Below are 14402 nucleotides of genomic sequence, written 5' to 3' on the forward strand. Positions count from 1 at the left end.
GTCTTTTTATTGTTATTTATTACTAGGATAGGTATATATAAAACTAACTTAATCTAATATAAAATAAACAATCTCTCTAATAATGTGATGGTAATTGTTGGCACCTAATATTTGGGATTAGGTAAATCCATGTAAAATTATGTAAATAAAAAATAAGGAGAATTGCAATATGAAGAGACATTGGGAGATGAAGCCCATGAGTCTCTCTCCATGTATATATCTATGATCAGTCTTAATGCAAAATCACAATTTTATTTGAGGAGTTACCTCCTGGCCTGACATGGTATCAGAGCACAGGTCCCAACCACTATTTTTGGCTTCCTTCCAACCCTTGTAACACCTTCCTACCTTTGTTCTGCATTTCTATACACTAGCATATCCCTGCAAAATTATGTGCATTACACTGGTCGAGACTGCATTATGTTCTAACTGTTGAAGAATCAAATTGCTGCATTGAGGCATTTCTTTGCCTCCTGTGAAGATTGGAGTGAGTTGTTGCATTGCCTAGAGGTGTTATGTGATTCTTGTTCAAGATTCAATGGTGTTTGTGTGCAGTAAGCCTGTTTAGAACACTGTCTGTTCAATGGTTAATGAATGGTTGAATTTCGGTGTTATATGTAAAAAAAATAATTGAGAAGTTCTCGAATGGCGGAATGAGTACTGTATTAACAAAATCGTGTCTCTGTCATCACTTTTTTCCCCATCGAACTGAGTTAAACATAGGGTTGTATATGATGGAAATTGTTTGAAACTATGGCACAACTATGATTGTGACTGTGTATGGTGTTTTTACTGTGCAACTGTGTTAAATCTTCGGGCATGACAAAGGGGTCCCATTGTTTCGATAGTTAACGTGTGAGGGGTCCCATTGTTCCTCCTCTCCTCCTTCTTGCAGCATCACACCGCCTCCTCCCCATACCACCCATCAAATCCTCTCCATCATTAACCACCGCAAACCACCATACATATATCTAGTTACCTCGTCGACCCATCAGTGTTCCCCTCTCTCCTTTGAAAGTTCACTCTAATATATATAACACTATCACAATTATGTTGTGGTGGCTGAAAGTTGAACGTATTACGTTTAATGGTTAAGTTGAATCCCCATACGTTAAATCTTGTAGTTGGTGCCTGGTCATATCTCTTCTATATACCCATATCTCTCCCCCCATATGTTGAATCTCGTAGTTGGTACCTGGTCATATCTCTTCTATGTATCCATATCTCTCCCCCCATACATTGAATGGTATCACAATTATCGTGTTGCATCGATGTTAATGCCGCAAACCACCTCCCGGTTATATAAAATATAACCCCCACAGTCATAACTCCACCCTATAATATAACTCCACCATATACTCTGCCATATAACACCTCTAGATTTTAAAATGAATTCAGTCATATCAATTGTTGGAGTAGTTCTCTCTAGAAAAGAGAACTATCCCAAATGGTCAAGGAAGATAAAACAAACTCTCACTTTCAATGAGTTTTCGAGAGGTGTTTGTCAAGGAGAAGGAGATAACGCACTTGCAAAGCCCACTTCAGATAAGGAGATTGCCATTTGGAAAAATAAGAATAGCAAGACCTATTTCTTGATTGCAACGTCAGTAAATGAAGAGGTGAGTCGCCATATTTCTCCATTTTCAAATTCCTTTGAAGATTTAACGAAATAAAAAAAATTGTATGACTCACACTTTGAACTTGAACTTGTTCAATTTATGATTAAGTTGTTCAGTCTTGAATTAAACAATGATGACCCTCTTGCTTTTGCATCAAAAGTAAGATCCATCATGCATGATATAAAAACCATTGGTGTTGAAATAGACATTCCTCTCATATCTTATGTCAAGGAACTATATCTCACTTAGTCACATTATCTTGAGTCATTGCAAGTAAGTGGAAACCTTAAGGATATTAGCTTTCAATCCCTTGAGAAGATTTTTTTTGAAAGAGAGAAGGCCTTTAGCAAGAAGAAATCTCCTCAGTCTTTTGAAGAAGCTGTGTGTCTTCCACATAGAGAGGATAATCATGCACAATATTTTTCTAGAGGAAGCGGTGGCCGAAGAGGAAGAGGAAAGAGGAATTTTAGAGGTAGGGAGGCAGACAGATCCAAGGAGAAAAGTTTGATCTTCAATGCATACGATGCAATAGAGATGGACATGATGCATCCACACATAAGTTTCCTTGGGACTAAATTGAGTAGGAAATAAATGAAGGTAAAGGTAAAACAAATGACAAAGGAAAAGGTAAAGTACTTGAATCCACTCATTATGTTGTGGAACATTGCAACATCGGAGTAATTGAAGACTTAGTCAATGCTTCACTTGCTTCATGGAAAAAAGATTGGTTGCTTGATTCAAGAGAAACTTGCGACATGAATTTTAGAAGATTTTTTTTGAAGTATTTACAGATAATGTTGATGGGCAGTATACTTTGCAGAAAATATGTTTCTTATGATTGTGAACTGAATTTATCTATAGCTTTTGAGCCAACTTTCTTCAAATAAGTCGCTTCTCATTATGAATGGAAAGAAGCGATGAAGAAATAATATGATATTGCACCTGGACGCTGGTTGATTGTTCATTGGGAACCAAATCAATAGGCTGTAAGTGGGTCTACAAGAACAAGTATAAAGCCAATGGCTCACTTGACAAGCACAAACCTAGTCTTCTGGAAAAAGGTTTTGTACAAAAGGAAGGGGTCAATTATAAGAAGACTTTTTCCCCCACAACAAAATGGGCTACCATCCAGACACTCTTTGCCTTGGTAACACAAAACGGTTGGAAAGTCTATCAAATGAATGTAAAAATTGATTTCTTAAATGGAGATTTAAAGTGAATGTTTTTATGTCCCAACCAGAAGGATTTGTTGTGAAGGGCCAAGAACATAAAGTATGCAATCTTATAAAATCCTTGTATGGCCTCAAGCAAGCTTTGCAATTCTGGTACGAGGAGTTAATTGAGCATCTTCTAAAATTCAACTTCAAACATTATGATCTTTATGATGCAACTTTTTTTTTAAGAAATTTGGCAGAATACTTGTATATCTTGTGGTGTATGTGGATGATCCTTTGATGGCAGGGAAAAATGAGAGATACATTGCATCCATAAAGAAGGAATTGAGGAAAGGTTTTGAAATGAAATACTTGGGCTATGTTCACTACCATATTGGTATTGAATTAACTCAGCATCCAAATTTTATATTCCGCTCTCAAAAGAAGTACATTGGAGATCTGTTGAATAAGTTTGGCATGGCTAAGTGAAATCTTTTGACTACTCCAATGTAACAGAACTTAAATCTCACATTCACTTATGGAAAATAATTTGAGGATGTAACAAAGTATAGACAACTTGTAGGAAGTCTTAAATACCTAATTACTACAAAAATAAACATTTCATTCTTTGTTGGAATCCTCTCTAGGTTTTATGCAAAATCCTTGTGTGGGACATTGGTCTCCTGTGAAAAGAGTTCTAAAGTACTTGAAGGCAACTGAATACTTTGGACTTAAGTATACATAGGTAGGCGACTTCAACTTGATTGGATACTCTGATTTTGACTTTGATGGAGATAAAGAATCTAGGGTACCTAATTCAGGTTATGCTATGAGTCTTGGATCAGGAGTTGTCTCTTGGAGGTCATGCAAACAATCAGTCCCAGCAAATGCCACAACTGAGGCAAAATATGTGGCAGCAACTGAAGCAACAAAGGAAATTGTGTATCTGAGGAAAATTCTGGATGATTTGTAGGAGAAACAAGTGAATTCAACTCCTCTCATGATTGACAACACTTCTGCAATAAAGTTGGACAAGAACCTAAAGTTCCATGATCGACCAAATCATATTAATACAAAATACCATATGATTCAATATCATGTTGAGGCGAAGACAATTCACCTACACCATTGTTTTACAAATGAGAAGATTAAGGACATCTTCACCAAAGTGCTTGGAAGAGAAAAGTTTGAAAGATTCAAAACAATGCCTGGACTCACAAACATCCCTTTAGATTAAGGGGGGAAATGTTGAAACCTAATCTTTGGGATTAGGTAAATCCATGTAAAATAGTGTAAATAGAAAATAAGGAGAATTGGAATATGAAGAGACACTACGAGATGAAGCCCATGAGTCTCTCCCTCCATGTATATATCTATGATTAGTCTTGATTCAAAATCACAATTCACTTTCAGGAGTTACCTCCGAGCCTGACAGAAACAATACAAGTATTTATCTTAAATCTTATGCTTTTCCTTTTTATCACTAATATTGGTATTTAAAATTGTTAATATATATAAGTTACCATAATTTGGCTATTAGTTGTACTAGAAATGATATATGGTTTGGAAAATCACAAAATGATAGAGCATCATTGGCATAGTGTTTGTGTGGAAACAAACCTCTATGACTCCATAACTTTCTTACCTTATCTCTTCCCATACATTATCAATAATTACTTCCATGAATGGTTTTTGGCTAGTTGTAACTAATTTAAAGTCCAATAACAAAATTATTTCTACCAAACTCTTTGCTTGGCCTTTTTAATTGTTATTTATTACTTGCTAATATAGCTTGATTTAATATCAACTAAATAATATCTTACATTGTTTGGCATTTTTTTATTGTTATTTATTGCTGGGTAATATAACTTGATTTAATATAAACTAAATAGTCTCTTTATTACTATGATGGGAAGGAATAAGTTAAGGGAGGTACAAATTCAAATTCCATTATTCTCAAATTTTAATTTTGGAGTTATAAATAAAGTTTGGCGTTTTAAATTTTATTTTATTTTGTTTAGTATTTTATAATTTATGTTTTTAGAATTCAATTTATGTTATTTTCATGATAAGTTGGCTTTCTATAATTTATGTGGTATGTGAAGCTTAGTATTTTATAATTACGTCGATAGGTGTTCCTATGTGGGGTTGGGGTGGACATGGACTGCTCACCCCAACCAATTGCAGTCCTTAATTTTCATCTACCTAGCTACAATCAAAATCTAACACGTGGAGGTTTTGAGGAAAACAATTTCAACAGTGAGGTTAGGCCCAAATCCAAATAGTACTCCAATATCTAAGCCCTCTTTGATTGTTGAATACCCATTATTACGAGATTTCTTCCACTTCTCATCCAAGATGAAGTGAACGCATACACTCGGCATGTTCCCATACTCACTCAACACTTTCCTTATCACCCTCAAATTCCTAGGGTTCAAATTCAGTTTGGATTCCACCTAATCTAGAATGGAAGGCCTTCCTAGATGGGAGATCCAAAACAATTGGTTCAAGTCTGAGATTTTGAACTACCAGAAGTCATCCACCAAAATCTTTTCTATGTTCTTGGAGATGAGCCCTAGTATGTCATTAAGAAGGTGAAAGGTTAGGCTGACCTGTCTACCAGGTCTTTACCCATGCAAACAATAGTGCCTTCGGTGAAGCGACCCTATTGGTACATCATCACTCTCTTCATGATAGGGTGAAGGAATGCAATCTTTATTAGCTAATATTATGCTCCTCGCATGTTTCCGCCACTAGTACTACAAAAAATGACATTAGTAATCTTCAACTTGGGCTGCGCCCACTCCTTGATGGCCTTGATAGCTATTTTTTTCCAAGCTTGAGCACCTCTTCCACAACCATGTCTTGTTGTGCATACAATGACAACACCATGTAATCACACACATTAGGATTCTTCTTGAATGTATCCTTTGTAAAGTACATATATCTCTTTGTTTATGATAAGTATTGAGAAGTGTTATTTTCTACTTTTTAATGTTATTAATAAATGTATCCAGGAAGAAATATAATGTTGATTGAAGTATTCAACTTTATCAATGTGGTTAGGCTACTTGATCGTAAACATGCATGGGGAGGATTAGTAGGCAATGGTTAACTATGGTTGAATATAATCAAGTTATGGTTGGAGAGGGTTTTTTGCGGTCAACATATAGTTGACTATGGATCATCATTGTTTTCCACCTCTATGGAAGAGATGTTGTAATGCCTTTCCATGCTATGTTATGTTATCTAAACATTTAAGCTCGATCAATTACATAAAAATTAAAATTAAATTAAAATTAAAATTAAATAATTATTAACTATAATTATTAATTTTAGCATTTTGGCTCCATCAAATTACATAAAGATAAAAGTAAAATAAAATTAAAAAAAAATAATGTCATGGCATGTAAACATGACTCAGTTTGGTACTCACAACCCATGATTATTTCTCGTGCTATTCTTAACTAATGGTTTTTCCCATGGTATTCTTCTCTAATGTTGCCTATTTAAAGGCCTAAAATTACAATGAATTATTCGTTATTCCAAAGAGAAGTATTTGTTTGGGTCTTTGAATGATATTTATCTCCACTCTATCCACACCCAAAATGAGTTCTATAAAATTTATACAATGTTTATTTGTTACTGGTATCAAATTCGATTCATAGCTTTGAACAACTTGTAAGCATTTTAAGCTTCGACAATAAAATTATTTCTATTAAACTCTATGCTTTGTCTTTTTATTGTTATTTATTACTAGGATAGACATATATAAAACTAGCTTAACCTAATATAAAATAAACAATATCTCTATTAATGTGATGGGAACTGTTGACACCTAATATTTGGGATTAGCTAAATCCATGTAAAATAATGTAAATAGAAAATAAGGAGAATTGCAATTTGAAGGGATACTGGGAGACGAAGCCCATGAATCTCTCTCTCCATGTATATATCTATGATTAGTCTTAATGCAAAATAACAATTCTCTTTGAGGAGCTACCTCCTAGCTTCACATGGTATCAAAGCACAGGTCCCAACCACTATTTTTGGCTTCCTTAATGCCCTTGTAACACCTTCTTGCCTATGTTCTGAATTTCTACAGACTAACATATCCCTACAAAATTATGTGCATTACACTGGTCAAGACTGCATTATGTTCTAATTGTTGAAGAACCAAATTACTGCATTGAGGCATTGCTTTGCATCTTATGAAGATTGGAGCGAGTTGTTACGCTGCCTGGAGGTGTTGTGTGATTCATGTTAAAGATTCAATGGTGTTTGTGTGCAGTAAGCCTCTTTAGAATCTTGTCTGTTCAATGGTTGATGAATGGTTGAATGGTGGTGTTATTGTAAAAAAAAATTGAAAAGTGCTCGAATGGTGGAAGAGGTATTGTGTTAATAAAACGTTGTATTTTTCATCATTTTTTCCCCACCGAACAAAGTTAAACATTAGGTTGTATATGTTAGAAATTGTTTGAAACTATGGCACAACCATGATTGTGACTATGTATGTTGTTTTTACCATGCAACTGTGTTAAATCTTCTGGCACCATAAAGGGGTCTAATTGTTCCAACAGTTAACACGTGAGGGGTCCTATTGTTCCTCCTCTCCCCTGTCTTGTTGATGAGTACCAATATTGTAGCAAGAATGCTGCAACTCTTGGGGATACCAACTTTACTTTATCAACCCGGGTTTCGTACAAACTTGGAGGTGACAGTGCTATATACACAAGTAAAAGTGATGGTTCTGCCTTTTGTCACTATTCAGCTAGCGAGAGACCACTGGAGTTTTCAATGAAGACTTCTATGGGTTTAGAAGAAGCTTGATTACTAATGTGAGAAAGAGAAATCTACTCTAGGAGAAAGCTTGTCTACTGCAATAAGGAAAAAGGTTGAAATCCAATGCTAAAAACAAACAATTTCCTAAATAACTATTGAGAAACTATGCTTTACAAGAGTTCCAAGCTAACATGGATGAAATTCTATTGTTCTAAGTATGTAAGTTCAAAACATCAAACAATACTAGTGTGCATGTAAATGACTGCAATAAATCTGTTTTTTCCTTTTTGTTCTTTTTATGGAGAAACAAGTGTGAAAGATAATCTCTTTTGGTGATGTGGCAGGTGGCTTAGGCATGCTGGTGGATGGTTGGAAGCTTTGGGAGACCCTTAGGTGACCTTGTGTGACTTCCTAGAGGATTTCCCTCAATTCGGCCTCAAAACAGGCCACTACAGGAAAACCTACAGGATGTCCTAAGAATCTACAAGATTCCCTGTATTTCTATAGGATAGAGCCGAGAGAAAAACGATGGGTGTTGAAGGTGATGGAAGGCTTAGGGAAGGTGGTTGGTGGGTGGAATGGAGTGAGAAAATGCCTAGGATCACTTAGAACTGAAAACCAAGGTTGGGAGATGGTTGGATTTTTTTTTTTTTGATCAAATAAGAGTCGTACCTTATATTCATCTATAAAAATACATAATGTACATAATACAAAGGAGTAGCACCAACTCTGTGAAAAATCCAGAGGTAGCCGGACTGGCCAAAAACTGAACCTACCTCCAAAAACTGTGAAAAGCCCACATAACACATCCAATAAACAATCCGCCCTCAAGGCATCAATTTGGACAACCAAAGAACTGGATACATGTTGTCCAAATTGTCGTGGATTTAAAGACCTACCATGCACCACAACCACTGAGCCCACAAAACTGCACCATGTGACCATCCGAAGGCCCAAAAAATTGCCAATGATGACGGGGCCCACCACATCGATGGCCCACAAAACTACACCATGTGACCATCTGAAGGCCCACAAAACTACCAATGATGATGGGGCCCACCACATTGATGGCCCACAAAACTGCACCATGTGACCATCTGAAGGCCCACATAATTGCACCAAAGACCAACCTAAACCTTCGATTATCTGAATAACCCGAAGACCAAGCGAAACAACTATCAAAGATCCAACAGTTAGAAACTGTTTTCGGGCTTACATCTAGCATGTACTTTAACTCGATATATAGACCTGAAAGGAAGTATAGGCCACCTTTCTACCCTATTTCGGGTCTGAAAGCAAAAATAACTGTCGTGCATCTATTCTGCCTGAAATCCACGAGATGACGGGGATCAAAAGCGGTCTCGTCAACTAGCCCGCTTAATAACATCCCTGGCGGATCCGAAGAATAAACAATCCTCCACCCTAAAGTTTTTCAGGTCCAGATTGAGAAATAAAGAAATGTGCAACTAATCGCTTGAAATCCATAAGATAAAGGTGATCTCGGAAACTACCACACTTTTTACCTAATCACGTGGACCCAAAAGGAAACCTATGCCACCTCTCTAAACGATTTCGGGTCCGAATGAAGGAATAATAGTCGTGAAACTAAACTGCTCGAAATCTCCAGGAAGAAGGAAATGTAAAGAGGATTCGTCAACTAGCCCAATATTTACCCTCCTTGATGGACCTGAAGATTGAATAATCTACCACACTTCAATTTTTCGAGTTTGAATGGAGAAATATCAAATGTGCATATTACCACCTGAAATTCATAGGATGAAGGCGATCTCGGTTACTTTCCAACTATTTACCATTACATACGAACTTGAAGAATTGACCTACAAGCCATTTCCTGCCAAAAATCCATAGGAAGATGGATTTCAGGGCAAACTTTAGTTAGGTATCTGCATCCTTCCTTCCTTCCTGCCCACTATTACCACATGCTACTAACCTGTGATTGTTCCATTTTCTTAAATTTCCACTAGAAGTACTCCGTGTCTTTGGTAGCCTGTCTGTGATAGTCTTTGCGCAATTGCCCTTGGGGAGTAATCATCCAGTAATATCTTCTATTACTTTTTGAATAGAGTACTCCTTCATTCGCCAACCTATCCACTAAATTGTTGGTTGTTCTGCACACATGAACAAAATTGAGGGTTCTCAGGGCTCTCAGGTGGGATTGTATGCGATGATAGACCTGCAATAACTGCTAGTGTTTCAACACTCTTTCTGGTGTTGTTCCATTGCATATTTTCTTGACCGAATTAATTATCAATTGAGAGTCAACTTCAATGATGGTGTTCTGCAAATTTGATTCCATCAAGATTTCTAGGCATTGCTCTAGGGCCATGAGTTCTGCCATATTGTTAGTGGCCTTCCCCAAATGACTATGAAAGATGACTTTTATGTAACCCTGCTCATCTCTTAGGACTCTGCCATAACCAGCCACCCCAGGGTTTCCTTTAGAGGCACCATCTATATTGAATTTCAAAAATCCATAAGGGGGAGGTTGCCATAAATCCTTACCTACTGTTATATGACTTACCATCTTGCTTATGCCTTATGGGAAAGGTACCTGTAGACCCAAATGCAATAGTATTTGAGCATCTTGGTTTTGAGGTGGGTTCTTGGGGGGTTTCTTTAGCAGGGTGCCTATAGTCTCTTGGAGCTGTCTAATGATCTGAGCTATGATGCTCTGGGATGAGCCAATGCTGTTCTTGAAAATCCTATTATTGCGTTCTTTCCAAACATCCCAGATTAGAAAGCCTAGAACCAAAGCCCAAGCTTTATTGACTATTTCATTTTCAGAGAAGTTTCTTCTCCAATTATTCAAAGTACTAGTGATGCTAAAATTGTCCCTATCCATTTGTTTGAAGATTGAAGCCACCCAATTCCACAAGGTAGAGGTGAAAGGGCATAGGTTGAGTAGGTGTTCCATGGTCTCTTCTTGTAATTCACATAACTGGAATCTAGATGGACCTGCTACACCTCTTTTTCGAAGGTTTTCCCACGTTAGAATTTTATTATGTTGCACCAACCACACGAAAAGTTTGATTTTTATCTAGTGTGGTCTCTGCCATAGATCCCTCCATACCTTATCAGGTTTTGTAAAGTCAAGCCCTAGGGCCATTCTCTTGGCTTCTTTGAGGTTGTAGTTACCTTCATTGTTTCTTCCTCATCTCAGTTGGTCTGATGATGCTGATGTCAAAATATTTCTCTATTCCAAAATCGCTACAAGAGTTTCTACCTCGGCCTTCAAAGGGGTTCCTTCACTATATACAAGGTGCTTCCATATTCTCCATTTTCCATTGTTCCTAGACTGATCCCATAAGTCACTTACCATGAGTAAACCTTTATTGTCAGTGTCATTCTTGAGATTATCAAGTTCCTCTCTTACCGGGTTAGGCTCCTGTTGCCAGTTGTCCTTCCAGAACCAAGCTAGGTTTCCATCTCTGATCTCCCAGAAACTGTGTTTCTGAACAATAGCTCTATTCTCCCATGCTTTGTTCCAAATGTGGGAGCCTTTGATGAGCCCAGACATTCGAATGTGGTCCCTTTCTTGCTAATTATTTGCATACTTCTGTTTCCAAATCTTTGCCCAAGGGGTTACCAATTCCTTTAGCCATCTCCACCATAGTTTAGCCCCCAAAACTTTACTTAGGGTTTCAGGGTCATGAAGCCCCAAACCTCCATGTGTCTTGGGTTTACAGATCTTATCCCATGCTACTAAAGCCCATTTCTTTTTCTCTTCCCCTTTGCCCCATAGAAAGTCCCTTTGTATATTTATGATGTGTTGCACAACTCCTTTAGGAGCAGGAATGACTGAGAGCATGAAGATGGGAATAGTTTGTAGGAAAACTTTTGTTAGCACTAGCCGTCCTGCTAAATTCAAAGACCTACTTGTCCAATTCTGGACATTGTCCTGGAGTTTATTAGTGATTAGCTCCTAAACTACATTGCTCAGGGGTTTGTCTGTTAGAGGTATTCCTAGATATTTGGAGGGTAGTTGTTCTCTTTGAAAGCTGAGAATTCTGGTGAGGTTCCTCTGAATAGTAATGTCAGTATTAAAAAAGAAAATCTTAGATTTGGTAAGGCTTACCTCTGTACTAGCAGCCATGGAAATTTTTTTTAGGATTTTCTTGAAATCTTTAGCTTCCTTGACCATGGGTGTACCCTATAGCATAGTGTCATCCACAAATTGTTGATGAGTCAAGGCATCTCCATTTCGGGTGAGTTTGAGGCCCTGGATTTTTCCTTATTCTTTGTCTGATTTGATCATATTGCCTAAACCTTCCATCATGAGGATAAAGATGAAGGGGGAGAGCGGATCTCCTTGTCTTAGTCCTCTCAAAGGCCTAAAGGTTCTGGAAGGTGAGCCATTCAGCAAGATTGAAAAACTAGCTATGGTGACAAGGGCCATTAACCATCTTATCCAGTTATGGTCAAAGCCATAGGCTTTTAGTACTTCCTTGATGTATGCCCAGCTTAGCTTATCATAAGCTTTTTCTAGGTCAAGTTGCATGATCATACCTGCTTGCTTATTGCTCGTGAGAGAGTGTACCACCTCGTGAGCTTGAATGATATTATTTAAAATCTTTCCTCCTTTCACATATCCAGTTTGCTCCTCAGACACAAGAGTTGGAAGAAGGGGCTTAAGCCTGTTTGCAATTACTTTGGATATAGTTTTGTACACCACATTGCATAAAGCTATGGGTCTAAATCTATCTAGTGTCATGGCTCTTTCTTGCTTTGGAATCAAAGTTATGAAAGAGGCATTAAGCACCCTTAAAACAGTTTTGTTTTTCCTCGAGTCCTCCACCACATCAAGGATATCTTGTTTGACTATTTCCCAACATGCTTTGAAGAAGTCTACATTGAACCCATCTAGGCCTAGAGCTTTCCCATTTTGCATCTCTTTGATAACTTCGCTGACCTCCTCTTCAGTCACTGGCCTATTAAGATTGTGATTGTCTTCTCTAGTTACAAGCTTGGGAATGTGCTTTGTGAAGTTCTTGATAAATTGTGATCTGTCTATGGGAGGTTCCTCAGCTATGCTTTGGAAATGTTGTACTAGAGCAGATTCTATTTCTTTGTGGGAGCTGAGCTATTTTCCATGAGTATCTCTAAGTATTGAAATCCTATTATGAGACCTATGATCCATGGTTGACTTGTGAAAAAACTTTGTATTTCTTTCTCATTATTTTATCCATTGCACTCTCGATTTCTGTCTCCAGAATATCTCCTATTGCTTGCATTTTTCTTCCCATTCCTATTGTAAAGAGTTAGCTTGTACTTTCCTTTCCTCGATAAAGCAATTTGAGATGAGGACCTGGTTAATTCTTTGAATTTTCTTTTCAACTTCTTTTTTGGCTTTGAAGATATTGCCAAACTCATTTTTGTTCCAATATTTGAGCCTAAGTTTGATGTGTTTTAGTATCTGATGCAGAAGGAACATGTTAGTCCCCTAAACATGCATATCTTCTGCCCACCATTTACTTATATTGCTGATGAAGTCAGGGTGGGTGAGCCAAATGTTTTCAAACCTGAATGGTCTGTTTCTCAGAGTGCTTATAGTAGAAGCTTCAAGTTGGATAGGCCAGTGATTTGAGCCTCCAAAAGGGAGGATTAATGCAGATAAGTCGAGGCCTGTGAGAATGAGGTCCTCATAGATAATGAATTTGTCTAGTTTAGAGGCAACTTGAGAAGCCCCTCACTGCTTATTATTCCAGGTGAAGGTACCATTTCTGGTCTCCATATCTACTGGCCTCACATCGTTTAGAAAATTCTGAAAGGCTATGGAGTCTCTGCCTAGTATTCTGGTCCCACATTTTTGTCTGTAAGAGATCTAATCATATTAAAATCTCCTCCCAGAATCCAAGGCATAACAGGGTATCTTTCTCTTAGCTCCTCTAGTGAGATAAGAAGCTTGAGTTTGTCTTCAAGTTTTTGAGGACCATAGACATTTGTGATCAAATAAACTTCCTTATCACCTAAAGGTTGGATCACCATCGATAGATAATTCCTGGATGCTTCAACATCTGGGATTCCAAGTTTCTGGGGGTTCCAAAGTGTGAGAATCCCTCCTGTTGTGTTGTCTACTTTAACTTCTAGATATTCATACTTGATGAGCCATTTGCTATGTATCTCTCTTATTTTATCTATTGAACATTTTGTTTCCTGGATAAACACCATATCTAGTTTTTCTTCTTTTATTCTGTTGCTAAGATTTCTCTATTTCCTTTTACTTCCTAGACCCCTAATATTCCAGGTTGTAAGCTTCATTAAGAAAGATTTGTAAATGAGTAACTAGTGAGATCTTTCATCTTACCTGAGTTGATCATGAGTTTCCCACACTCTATCAGTAGCTCATTATGTCTTTTTCTTCCTCTTTTCCTTCCTGGGTTCTTGGGAGCATGTCCTGATGTAGCCTCCATCGTTTTTACTCCTCTGTTTTCCTGGCTATCATGGTTTCTTTTGATTCCAGAACCCTTTGCTTGAGATCTCCAAAGGAAGAGCTGTTGTACTCTGTCGAACTCCTCTTGAGGTAGAGAATCAACCCCTTTGGTGGTTCCCTGCTCCAGGAACTTTTCTAGATCAAGATTCTCCCTTTCAAGAATTTCCTGCAGGTCGTGGTCCTCCATTCCAACCTCGCTTGGGGTCATCTCATGGTCCCTGTCGAGTTCCATAGTGCTTGGCTGATCCTCCTTTAGTTTGTTGTTTACAGGAACATCCTCCATTCTATCATCTTTTTCCTTCTCTGCTGGACTATCCTCCAATACCTGGTTCATCCCATTGTTCCCATCTTCTTCTTCTAATATCTTGAATCTGTTATGACCTGGTTGCTTCTCCT

This window comes from Pinus tabuliformis, chromosome 2_1 (genome assembly GCF_031772625.1).
Source record: "Pinus tabuliformis cultivar Carrire ecotype Pingquan chromosome 2_1, CPIR1, whole genome shotgun sequence".
Lineage (NCBI taxonomy): Eukaryota > Viridiplantae > Streptophyta > Pinopsida > Pinales > Pinaceae > Pinus > Pinus tabuliformis.